The sequence below is a fragment of the Bubalus kerabau genome, chromosome 23, assembly GCF_029407905.1.
Source record: "Bubalus kerabau isolate K-KA32 ecotype Philippines breed swamp buffalo chromosome 23, PCC_UOA_SB_1v2, whole genome shotgun sequence".
NCBI classification, from domain to species: Eukaryota; Metazoa; Chordata; class Mammalia; order Artiodactyla; family Bovidae; genus Bubalus; species Bubalus kerabau.
The window spans coordinates 24,955,926-24,968,546 of NC_073646.1; the positions used below are offsets into that span (position 1 = coordinate 24,955,926).

The window sequence follows — 12,621 nt, forward strand, 5'->3', positions numbered from 1 at the left end:
ACAATAGCCCACCAGGCTCTTCTATCCATGGGATTTTTCAGGCAAGCATACTAGAGTGGTTTGCCATTTCCTGCTCCAGAGGATCTTCCTGATCCAGAGATCAAACCCTTGTCTCCTGTGTCTCCTGCTTTGTAGGCAGATATTTTACCTGCTGAGTCATTGGGGAAGCCCCTTTATGACCTCATTTAACCTAAATTACCTCCATAAAGATACTGTCTCTAAATACAGTTGCACTGAAGATTAGGGCTTAAATATAAGAATTCTTGAGATACACAATTCAGTCTATATGCCCTTCTACCTATACTAACAAAAGAGCATTTTATCCCCAAGAGGTCAGTGCTCCCAGAGGGTGTAAGAAACTATCCATAAGGAGAACACACTTCTTATTACATTGTATTAATTTATTCATGTACTTATTCATCAAGTATTTCTTGAAAGTCTAAACACCCTGCATTGTTGTAGACATCGATAGTACTGATGAATATGTCAGAAAGGATTCTTACTTGCAAGCAACTTACAATACCTAATAGGAAAAATAGCTATTATGAATTTAAAATAATTGTTATTACAATTTTCCCGTGTACTTCAAAGCTGTGTTAAAATGCACCACTATGCAAGCTTTAAATAATGGTGTGATTTGGGAATCTGGCCCAGAGTCCAAGAAATGGAAACATTTAACATTTAAAATAATGGTTTAAAATACTGTACAAATGTCATGCCCTTTCTCCCTCGGCAAATGCCTTTCTTACAAACATCAAAGTCTGCTACTTCCCCTGTCATGGGAGCAATCAGGTGTCTGTCCATTTGAGCTTCCTTGAAACCGACAGAGGAAGTGGTCCCCACCCTCTCGGCCAAGGACAGGGTGACCAATGACCCGTGGCAGCAAATGAGATATCCTGTCTTCATCCACTTCTTTTCATGACTTAAACTCCGTTTCTTCCTGATTGTCCTTAGTACAAGTTGCTTATGACTGTACTGACGGGTAGATTGAATTAAGTTTGACGATCCACAGAAGTCTTTCTTGGGGAAGTGATGTTTAAGAAGATGAAAAAAAAAGTCACGAATTTGCTGAGTCTCCATGCAAAGTGCCATGTCAGTCATCTGTTTGGTCTCCATTTTAGTAAATGTGGGCAAAGCAAAAGTGATTATAGTATAGGCTGTGTTGTCAGAGGCTTGACTTGAATCCTCTCCCTGAACACAGTAGGCATGTGAGGTTAAAAAACATTACTCAACCTCTCTGGGCTTGGTTTCATCTTCTGTAAAATAGGAAACAAATGATACCGCGGAAAACCACTGTGGACGTCAAGCAGTATGACGCTGAACAAACTGTTTTGCACAACAGAGCTTGGTGTCTTTGAGTTGAAAGGAAGGTAGGGATTTGGAGAGAGAAACAAGCCTTTACTTACTGTGATGATGGCTATTGTGCAGAAAGGTTTAACTCAGCAGACACGGTTTGCCCAAAACCAGTGTGTTGCAGAGCTTTTCAAGACTGGTCCTTGATCAGTGCCTGGGAGATGACCTGTGAATATCCTTGAAATAGTCTGCCTGATAAGAGCATCTTTGGATATCTGAACTTTGGGTCATGCCTGGTTGTTTATACTAGCAATGTAATGTAGGGCAAATTATCATTTTTTAGGCCTGGAGCTTTGGAGCAAGATGTATCAATTGACATTGAAATGTGGGGATGCTCCATCTTATGTAACTGACCCCTGACAAAAACCCTGCACACCAAAGCTTGTGTGAGCTTCCCTAGTTGGTAATACTTCACGAGTGTTGTCACATGTCATCGCTGGGAGCATTAAGCGCTCTCCTTATGGAGAACACAAACGGAAGGACTCTACCCTACATATCTATTCCTTTTGCTGCCTTTAATATGCATCCTTTCACTGTCACGGGCTTCCCTTGTGGCTCAGCTGGTTAAGAATCCGCCTGCCATGCAGGAGACCTGGGTTTGATCCCTGGCTTGGGAAGATCCCCTGGAGAAGGGAAAGGCTACCCACTCCAGTATTCTGGCCTGGAGAATCCCATGGACTCTTTAGTCCAAGGGGTCACTCACGACTGAGAGACTTTCACTTCACTGTCATAAACCATAACTGTGAGTATAACAGCTTTTCTGAGTTTTTCTAGAGAATCCTGAAAACTGAGAGTAGTCTTGGGAACCTCCAACACAGGCATGGTGCTGGGTTCTTTATTTGTGGTGTCTCATTTAATTTGATATTCAATGCCACTAAGAGCTGAACCTGATACGCAGAGAGGTTGTCTTCCAAGATGAAACAGTAGGGCACGTTCACAACCCTAGTAAGTCTTCAGACAGAATTTGAAACCAGGACTCCCTGGTTTCAGAGAAATAAGTAGCTGGTGATTTCGAAATGGACTGAATCCATTTATGGGATAAACACACTGTGCTCAGGCACTGCTTACGCCAATTTCTCTGGCCTGACTGTGTTTTCTTTCTGTTAGAAGAAGGCACTTCCCTATGAGAAGAGTGGAGGGCAGAGAGAAGTAAGTGGATAGGATATCAGAAATAAGACAGCGTTCTTCCTCTCCATCACCACCCACTGAATCATCAATAAAGCCCTTCAGGGAATGAAAGAAGGAGCACCTAGGAGGCAGATTCATGTAGCGAGAATCTAGAAACCAAAACACAAGTCTCAAGGAATTTCTTGCTGATTTTTTTCTATTAAAATATTTATTTGGAGAAACAAAGCATATCTGTGTGCGCTGATATTGAAAAGTCTCCAAGCTACACTTTAAGGAGAAGAAAGCAAGGTGAGGAAAGATGTATGGTACAAACTCTGTGAAATAAAGCAAACTTACATATGTATCTGAGCATGGATTCTTAATGGCTTTTATATTTAATATCTGGATGCAGACATTTATATTTAATAAATATCTATATTTTATAGATATGACATGTATATTATCTATATTAGTGAACAGTGAATAGTGAAAGTCACTCAGTTGTGTCCAGTGTTTTGCAACCCCATGGACTATACAGTCCCTGGAATTCTCCAGGCCAGAATACTGGAGTGGGTAGCCTTTCCCTTCTCCAGGGGATCTTCCCAACCCAGGGATCGAATCCAGGTCTCCAGCATGGCAGGCGGATTCTTCACCAGCTGAACTACAAGGGAAGCCCAAGAATACTGGAGTGGGTGGCCTACCCCTTCTCCAGCCGATGTTCCCAACCCAGGAATCGAACCAAGGTCTCCTGCATTGCAGGTGGATTCTTTACTAACTGAGCTATGAGGGAAGCCCTATTATCTATAATACCTATGTATTTATATATCCAGAAATGGCAACCCACTCCAGTATTTTTGCCTAGAAAATCCCAGGAGCCTGGCTGGCTATAGTCAAAAGGATTGTAAAGAATTAGACACAATGGAGCACACACACACACATCTCTGCATCTGTGTATCTACCACATATATATCTGTATATATGTATGTATAGTTTTGCTATATAATAATAATTTATGTTATATATATATATATATATATATATATATATGTCATACATATAGCTCACACTTGAATAACACAGGTTTGAGCTACACAGGGGTCCACTTATACACAGATTCTTTTCATTGAATACTTACTTCAGTACTGTGTGATCTGAACTTGGCTGAATCCAGGGATGCAGAACTTTGGATAAGAGGGCTGACTGTAAAGTTATATGTTGATTCTCAACTGCACAGGGGGATTGGAGCCCCTAACCATTACCTTGTTCAAGGGTCAAGTATATCTTGTTTCTTGAAGGAGACAAGAGTACAGGGGGGAGTAAATTGCCTCTGTAAAGAGGATCTAAGAAGTCAGAGGTTGTTTTAATTACCTACTGCTGCTTTAACAAATCATCATTCAGAGGTTTAAAACAACACACTTTATCTTATAGTTCTCAGTGTCAGAAGTCCTAAAATCAGTGGGGAGGGCTGCATTCTTTCCAAAAGCTCTAGGGCGGAACCTATGTACTTTCCATCTTCCAGAGGCTGTCTCATTGCTTTGCTCATGGCCCTGCCTCTCTCTACCTCTGTTTCTGTCATCACATCTCTTTTTCAGATTCTGATTACTACCCTCCTTCTTCCTTCTGAAAAGGACCCTTATGTTTACACTGGATCCATTTGGATAATCCAGGAAAATCTTCCAACTCAAAATCCTGAGCTTAATCACATCAGGAGAGTCCCACTTGCCATGAAAGGTGACACATTCACAGGTTGCAGGAAGCAGGACCTTGACCTCTCTTGGGAGGTCAACTGCAAGGGTCAATGGGAAACTTCATTGTCAGGGCTTCCCTGGTGGCTCAGAAAGTAAAAATCTGCCTGCAGTGCAGGAGACCTGAGCTCAGTCCCTAGGTCAGCCAGATTCCCTGGAGAAAGGAATGGCTCCCTACTCCAGTATTCTTGCCTGGAGAATTCCATGGGCAGAGGAGCCTGGTGGGCTACAGTCCATGGGGTCACAAAGACTCAGACACGACTGAGTGACTAAAGCACACACACATAGTACTTTTCAAATGCTTTGCCATGTGCAGTATTATACTATGTATTCAAATTTTAAACTAATACTAATATTTGATAGGACAATTCCTATATATGATTTTTTTTTAAAGTCAAAGATAATTTTTATAAAGGTTAAATTAAGTCTCCTTTCCACCCCTGATGTTGAGGCTGAGCAGGACCCCATGGGGCTCCTGGGCACAAGAGACTTTCTGTGTCCCCTATTTCCTGACCTTCCTTGAGTTCTAAAGGTTCACACAGTTGCTAATCAGGGAAGAGAGGGGATGCAGAGAAGAAGGAGGAGCAGTCAACAAACAAAAGTGCAGCCTTGGGGCAGGGTCCTGATTCCCCTCACGGGATATATATAAAAATATCTCTGAGCTCTCTGCAGAAATAAAGTGAAAGTGAAGTCGCTCAGTCGTGGCCAACTCTTTGCGACCCTGTGGACTGTAGCCCACCAGGCTCCTCTGTCCATGGGATTCTCCAGGCAAGAATACTGGAGTGGGTTGCCATTTCCTTCTCATTCTCTTCTGCAGAACTAAAACCCCCAGCAAATGGAAGATGTTAACTACTTAATGAAGCATTCCTCATTCCAGACCGAAGGTCACAGTTTGATAACCTGGAAAACCACAGCTCATCGAAAGACCACTTGAGGCCAGATTAAAGGAATTCAGGCCCTGCACACACCCTGATCCTTATCAGCAGCCCCTCCCTTGAGTTCTTAAAGCATTGCTGTAAAACTCCGCACCAAGCCTCCTGCTCCCCCATCTCCTCTGTTGGGACACACAGTTTTGAGAGCGTGAGTCCGCTGTGTTCCCCCTTTGCTTGGCAAAGCAATAAAGCTAGTCTTTTCGACTACCTAAAACTCTGAGATTTGATTCGGCACTGGTTCACAGAGGCTACAATTTCCTCATCAATGTGTCCCAGCTCCTCCTTGGAAGCAGCCATTTTACTTTTCTCCCATTTATCATTCTGCTTTTTTTTTTGCAGTGGAAAACCAAGGGGAGTCAAGAAGAGGCAGCCTTGGCTGGGAACAGTGTGTGTGTTGCGGGGTGCATTGGAGGGGGGGGTGGAGGTGGGTGGGGGGTTGCTGTAAAATCTTCTGTTAGAATTGAGACTTGCTTCAGGGGCCTAAACCATCTTTTACAAATTCAGCCAATAGATATTTTTCCTGACTGCGGGCCAAGCATCATATTAGACCCTATAGTACAAACCAGATCATGCCCTCATGTGACTTTGGGCCTGGGGGTGAAGCAGGTGGGAACAGTGCAGCCGTGGCTAATTGGGAGGACCACATGGCCTAAGCAGGCACTGTACTTCTGTGTCTCAGCCTCCTCCCCTCCCTGATGCAGCCAGGTGCTGGAGAAGGGAAGGGGAAGGAGAGATCTCCTTGGCTGCCAGCCTCTGGAACATCCTGTCCATCTTCCAGGAGGACACAGCCTTTCTGCTGTGTATTGATGCCCAGGCTAGTGTTCCAACAAATATCCTACAATCAGCCAAAGCATGATTTCCCTGGGAACCAGAGGGGCATGAGGCCGGCAGCCCATCTGATATAAGGACCTCCCTGGGTGGTTTTCTAAGCAGCCCACAGCCACGAGTCAGGAGAACACAGATGATACACAGTTCTCCAGCTTTCTCTCCCTCCTCCTGGGGAACCTGAGGCTAGGCTGATTCATCTTAGTGTCTCCCATCGGGCCTGCAGCTGAGAGCCTCTGAGAGAAGGATTCCCCTAAGGCTGCGAATGCTGGCTGTCAAGGCCACTTACCCTTGGGCTGGTACCTCGCACTGGAATTTTCAGAGGCTGCCTTTTTCTTTTATCTGGCTGTAAATTTTGAATCTTTAACAGCCTCAACTATTTTAGACACCAGCCCATAAGCCACAAAGGTCAGTCAATTTCAGGCCAAAAAGGGAAAAAGAAAAGAGAAGGAAATGTAGAGACAGACCGAGGCACTAACAGCCAAGGGATAAATGCCCCCAGGGAAAAGCAAAATGCTGCCCCTGGGGAGACAAAAGAAAACCTGGAGATAGACATACACATACCTGAGAGGATTGGGTCTTATCTGAAAATGATGTAGGCAAGAGTCAGAGACTAAGGTACTCAGAGGCTTGATGGCACTGATATATCCTCAAGTACTTTGAGAGAAAGATGATCTGAGAGATGCAATTCTTTTCCAGGACAGTCCCGGATGCCTCTGGGATCCACTTTTTCCACGCTTCTTGTTTCCAGCCTGCAGACACTCCACTTTTCCTCAAAGCAGGAAAGACCTTTCCAGAATGAGGGTGTTAGGGGAACCACTGACCGAAAGCACCTGCCCTGGCCAGACGCCATTGTAAACACCTGCGTGAGTGACCTTAAATACGAGGTTGTGGTAAAGAACGCAGAACTAACACGCTACCACCAAGTGGAAGAATTCAAGAACAGTTGAAAGGAGAGAGAAAACTCCAGTTCATATGTCCAAGCAATCTCGCAGAATCCTCCTCGCGGAAATCCATCCTGGAAGCAATGCACACAGCCAGGACCCTGAGTCAGAACGATTGGCCAGGGTTGGAAATCAACCCAATTACCAGAGCACCCAAGACTGTGAGCCACGTGCCAGGGCAGTTCTCCTGCTCTCTCCTCCGGGAACCCCTTCCCAATAAAGTCTCTTCCTTGGCCAGCATGCGTGTCTCCTCGAAAAATTAATTTCTGGGTGATAGACAAGAGCCCACTCTTGGGCCTTGGAAGGAAAGCGCCCCCTTTCCTTCAACATGGAGACCCCACCCCATCTGCCACACTAATGAGCTGGGCTTCTCCCTTGCAGATCCCAGCAGGAAGCAGTTTAATGATAACCCAAGGACCTCGGTGCGCAGGAAGATATCTGCGTAGGGGAAACAGAGGCTGTGAATCAATCTCCATGGGGAATGTGTCCTTCCCCCAGTCACTTAGCAAAAGGCAGTGACTCTGGAACTGTAACCACAGAAGCATAAACTAGCAAAGCAAAATCCTCATCTGATCAAATCCTTTTGTTTTACAGCTAAGCCAAGTCTAGAAAGGCGAGGTGGCTCCCCTCACATCACAGATCCAGGGTGGGAACTAAATATCCTTGGCCATGTTTTACGGTCTCAGAATGGTGAGATTTTTTCCCTCTGCATCAAAATAGCATCTTACTCTGCTGTAAGGGGAAAAAAAAAAAAAAAAAAAACCAAACCTGGATCCCAGCTTTCTGAAGCATTGTGAAGTCAATTGGGACCTATAAATAGCACTTTAAAAGGTGATCATAATTACTTCCATCACTTTGATGGAGCACAAAGGGGGTTCCCCATAGCACACTCCCACAAAATCTTGGCACAAAAGGGATGAATATAGTACAACTTTGGTTTCTGGCTGGCGGTTAAAAGCCCTCATTTGGGAGTAGGATTTATTAAATATTGTAATCAGTTCAATGTCGACTGTTGAAACATTTGCTTTAATGGGCTTGTTAAATTTAGATTATGTTAAAAAGAAAAAGAGAGAGAAAGACATTTCCCTGTCTCTGAACTCTTGGGCTGCCACATCATGATTAGGTATGTGTTAAAGAAATAGCTCCCAGCCGTGATAATTACCCCAGTTGTGGGAGGAAGAGGATGGCATTTCTGAATGATTCAAGAGGACATTTCGTTTTGCAAACACACTCTTTTGATCAAAGGCTGTCTTTATTTTGGAAAGAGTAGCATAAACTCTTCTTCCTTCCATCTTTTCTTCTTTCCTTCTTTTATATCCTGAAAAATATTTTAGCTGACTTTAACTATATGAATAACATTGATAGCTAACATTTATTGATGGCTTATTGTGTGCTGGGCACCTAAGTATTTTATTTGTATTAACATTGTAAATCTCCTTAATGTGCTAGAAGGCAGATATGATGATGATACCATGTTACAGATGAGGAAAATGGAGGGACAGAGAGGTTAACCAAGGTGCTTAAGGTCACACAGCTGGAAAAAATAAAAGCAAAAGTGAAGTTGCTCAGTTGTGTCTGACTCTTTGAGACCCATGGTATGTAGCCTGCCAGGCTCCTCCATCCATGGGATTTTCCAGGCAAGAATACTGGAGTGGGTATTTCCTTCTCCAGGGGATCTTTCTTCTCCAGGGGATCTTCCTGACCCAGGGATTGAACCTGGGTCTCCCACTTTGCAGGCAGACTCTTTACATCTGAGCCACCAGGGAGTCCCAAGGTCACACAGCTAGTAAGTGGCAAAAGTGAAAGTGAAGTCGCTCAGTTGTGTCTGACTCTTTGTGACCCCATGGACTGTAGCCTATCAGGGTCCTCCATCCATGGGATTTTCCAGGCAAGAATACTGGAGTGGGTTGCCATTTCCTTCTCCAGTAAGTGGCAAAGACAGGATTCAAAAAATCAAATTTTAAAAAGTTGATGCCCCTAGTTAACCACTATCTACACTGAACTTATAGTCACTCTCCCAGTAAGTTAAAATTTTTCATATAAAGGAAATGTTGCCTTTGATCACTAACCCAATCTCTGTCTCTTCTTCCCATACCCAAAGGTAGTAGTTACCATCAGCCTGGGAAGTATTTGTTATAAGTATACAAATAGAATCTCTCTGTGTCTTAAATTAATGCTATCATTCTGCATCATTCTTGAAAAATTTTTATTTCATTCAAAAAGATCCCATTTCATAGCTCTATGCCATTTTATTTGATTTAATCTAACTATTCCCCTCCTAATAGATATTAAGTTGCTCCTACCTTTTCACTAAAGTAAGTTACGCTGTGGTGCATATGGGAGTGCGTCTCCAGGGCAGGTAGCAATCATGGAATCATTTAGAGCACTTCTGATTTTAAAAGGTATTGCCAAATTACTTTCGTAACAGCAGTACCTGAAAGTCACTGTTTCTTCATAGCCTCACCACCGTTTTTCATAATTCAAATGTTTTTTTTAAAGGCATTAATACTTGCCAATCTATGGGTAAAAATATGAGTGCTTCTCCCTAACTTGCTATAGGAGTTAACCACCTCAGTCATATTGACTTTGTGCCTGCAGGTTTCACTCACACCCAGCTAAGACTACTAAAGTCCAGGTTCAGGGTTTTTTTGTTGTTGCTGTTCTCAAGAAAAGGTAGGAAAAATGGGATGTTAATTCTTATTCTCCACATTGAAGCCTGGGAATCAGGAGGTGAAGTATAGCTGTTGAGATTTCTAGGACAGGTGGCCCCTTTCCTTCAAGATGAAAACTACATGTTTGTTTAGAAGCAAAAGCAAAAACTTCCCCTCTGGTTTATTTGGGTTTCCCAGGTGGCACTAGTGGTAAAGAACCTGCCCATCAATGCAGGAGACAAAAGAGACACAGGTTTGATCCTTAGGTTGGAAAGATCCCCTGGAGGAGGGCATGGTGACCCACTCCAGTATTCCTGCTTGGACGATTCCTGTGGACAGAGGAACTAGGTGGGCTACAGTCCATAGGGTCTGCTTCTGCTGCTGCTAAGTTGCTTCAGTCATGTCCGACTCCGTGCGACCCCATAGACGGCAGCCTACCAGGCTCCTCCGTCCTTGGGATTCTCCAGGCAAGAACAATGGAGTGGGTTGCCATTTCCTTCTCCAATGCATGAAAGTGAAAAGTGAAAGTGAAGTTGCTCAGTCATGTCTGACTCTTAGTGACCCCATGGACTGCAGCCTACTAGGCTCCTCCGTCCATGGGATTTTCCAGGCAAGAGTACTGGAGTGGGTTGCCATTGCCTTCTCTGGTCCATAGGGTCACAGAGTCAAACAAGACTGAAGGCACTTAGCATGAATACACGTACTGGTTTATGTATTCATTCCAATATCCAGTTCTTAATTCAACAAATAATTGAGAGATTTCTTTGTGTAGGTGCAGTACAGGTGGTGGAGACACAAGAGTGAGCCAGATGAATGCTGTCCCCATCCCCACAGACCTTTGGGGACTTCCTTGGTGGTCCAGTGGTTAAGACTCTGCACTATCAATGCAGAGGGCTTAGGTTCAATTCCTGGTTGGGGAACTAAGATGCCACATGCTGTGTGGCACAGCCAAAAACAAACGGACCCCCAAACCCACCCCCAAAACAAAACAACAACAACAAAAAGAACCCACAGAGCTTCATATCTCTGTGATCGCCCAGTTCGTAGAATCAAAGGTCCACACTGGTCTTCCTTACTTCATACAAACTATCGCCTCCCTACTTCCCAAGAATTTCATCTTGAATTCTAGACCACATGGCAGGGCTCCACTGCTTTGCAAAGCACCCATTTCCCACCTCTGAGGGATGGAGACTGCCTCCCACTTCCATACCTGCTCTAAGAATTCTACAGAATATGTAAGAATTTGGGAAACACTGAACACTGGATTAACTATTATTCTGCCAGGTCTGTTTAAACAGTTCAGGATAGATGAGTCCTCAACCCTGAAATGAAGTATCCATCCTTTCTATTAATTAGGAGACAGTTCTCTGTTTAACCTCTTTATTAAGGAAATCCTGTCATTTGTGACAACATGGATGAATATGGGGACATTATGCTAAGTGATGTAAGCCAGACACAGAAGGACAAATACTATATGGTACCACTTAATATGATGAACCTGGGCTATCCACTGCCTTTTCCAGACCTGGTCTTAATTTCCCCTTATCCCATCTCCTGGCCTGTGAATGTGTTTCTGGCCAATCTCCACTCACTGTCCTATTTTTTATTCAAACTGCCCCTATGTTGCTGAGCAACACACAATGCCTCTTGCCTCAGCCAACAAGGGACAATGGTTTTTCAGATGAGGGCTTGAGAGGGTCAAGAGTGACTCCAAAACCAGAGATGTGGGCAACCCTTCAGAATGTGCCATTGTTCGGTAGGAAACAGAAAAGGATTTGTAACAAACAAAAAGAGAAGATATACCTTCTGTCAGGAGGGGATCACAAAACCATCCACGAAAATTGCTAGCCCAAAGCATTAACATGGACATCACAGACATGGTTTATGGAGCGAGACAGTGAGACATACTGAAAACAGAGTATGATACACTGAATGTCTATCCAGAAAAGAATGTTCAGTTAAATGGTGACATATGCATATTTTCATGGGATATTATGCAACTAAATGACAAGAACTTGCAAAGAGATGTGTTTAGTATAATCTATTTAAAGCAAACATGGGTGATTTTCAAAGCATGTATTTATGTGTTTGCATGTATATACTCATGGAGACTGATGTGGAAGATCACCTTTCTTTTTAAACTTTCTTTTTAAAATTTTTACAATTTTCTCAGTGCTACAGAGGTGTCACTATTTCTGATGCCTCTCAGCAGACAGAACTGGGAAATATATGTGCATAACCCATGTATACACGCTTATCCATTATTATTTATCTCTTAATCTATCTACACACACACACACACACACACACAATAGTTATACATAGTATTCCAATGAATATTCAGAACTGATTTCCTTTAGAGTGGACTGGTTGGATCTCCTTTCAGTCCAAGGGACTCTCACGAGTCTTCTCCAACACCACGGTTCAAAAGCATCGATTCTTCAGCGCTCAGCTTTCTTTATAGTCCAACTCTCAAATCCATACATGACTACTGGAAAAACCATAGCTTTGACTAGATGGACCTTTGTTGCCAAAGTAATGTCTCTGCTTTTTAATATGCTGTCTAGGTTGGTCATAACTGTTCTTCCAAGGAGCAAGCATCTTTTAATTTCATGGCTGCAGTCACCATCTGCAGTGATTTTGGAGCCCAGAAAAATAAAGTCTGTCACTGTTTCCATTGTTTCCCTATCTATTTGCCATAGAGTGGTGGGACCAAATGCCATGATCTTAGTTTTCTGAATGTTGAGTTTTAAGCCAACTTTTTCACTCTCCTCTTTCACTTTCATCAAGAGGCTCTTTAGTTCTTCACTTTCTGCTATAAGGGTGGTATCATCCGCATATCTGAGGTTACTGATATTTCTCACAGCAATCTAGATTCCACCTTGTGCTTCATTCAGCCAGCATTTTGCATGATGTACTCTGCATATAATTTAAATAAGCAAGGTGACAATATGCAGCCTTGACATACTCCTTTTCCTATTTGGAACCGGTCTGTTGTTCCATGTCCAGTTCTAACTGTTGCTTCTTGGCCTGCATACAGATTTCTCAGGAGGCAGGTCGGGTG

The 12,621-nt window shown here is 43.3% G+C and overlaps 1 long non-coding RNA gene and 1 other non-coding gene across 3 annotated transcripts; both read left to right on the forward strand.

The window, feature by feature from the left end:
- Window positions 1-5,837: 5,837 nt before the first annotated feature.
- LOC129637371 (uncharacterized) lies at window positions 5,838-7,320 on the forward strand. Of its 2 annotated transcripts, none has more exons than XR_008707449.1 (2): window positions 5,838-6,580; window positions 6,662-7,320. It is a non-coding gene; the product is annotated as an uncharacterized LOC129637371 (long non-coding RNA). The 2 variants fall into 2 exon arrangements; XR_008707450.1 differs by having other exon boundaries at window positions 5,838-6,370.
- Window positions 7,321-10,404: 3,084 nt separating this feature from the next.
- Window positions 10,405-10,477, forward strand: TRNAD-AUC (transfer RNA aspartic acid (anticodon AUC)). Its single transcript has one exon. It is a non-coding gene; the product is annotated as a tRNA-Asp (tRNA).
- The last annotated feature ends 2,144 nt before the right edge of the window (window positions 10,478-12,621 follow it).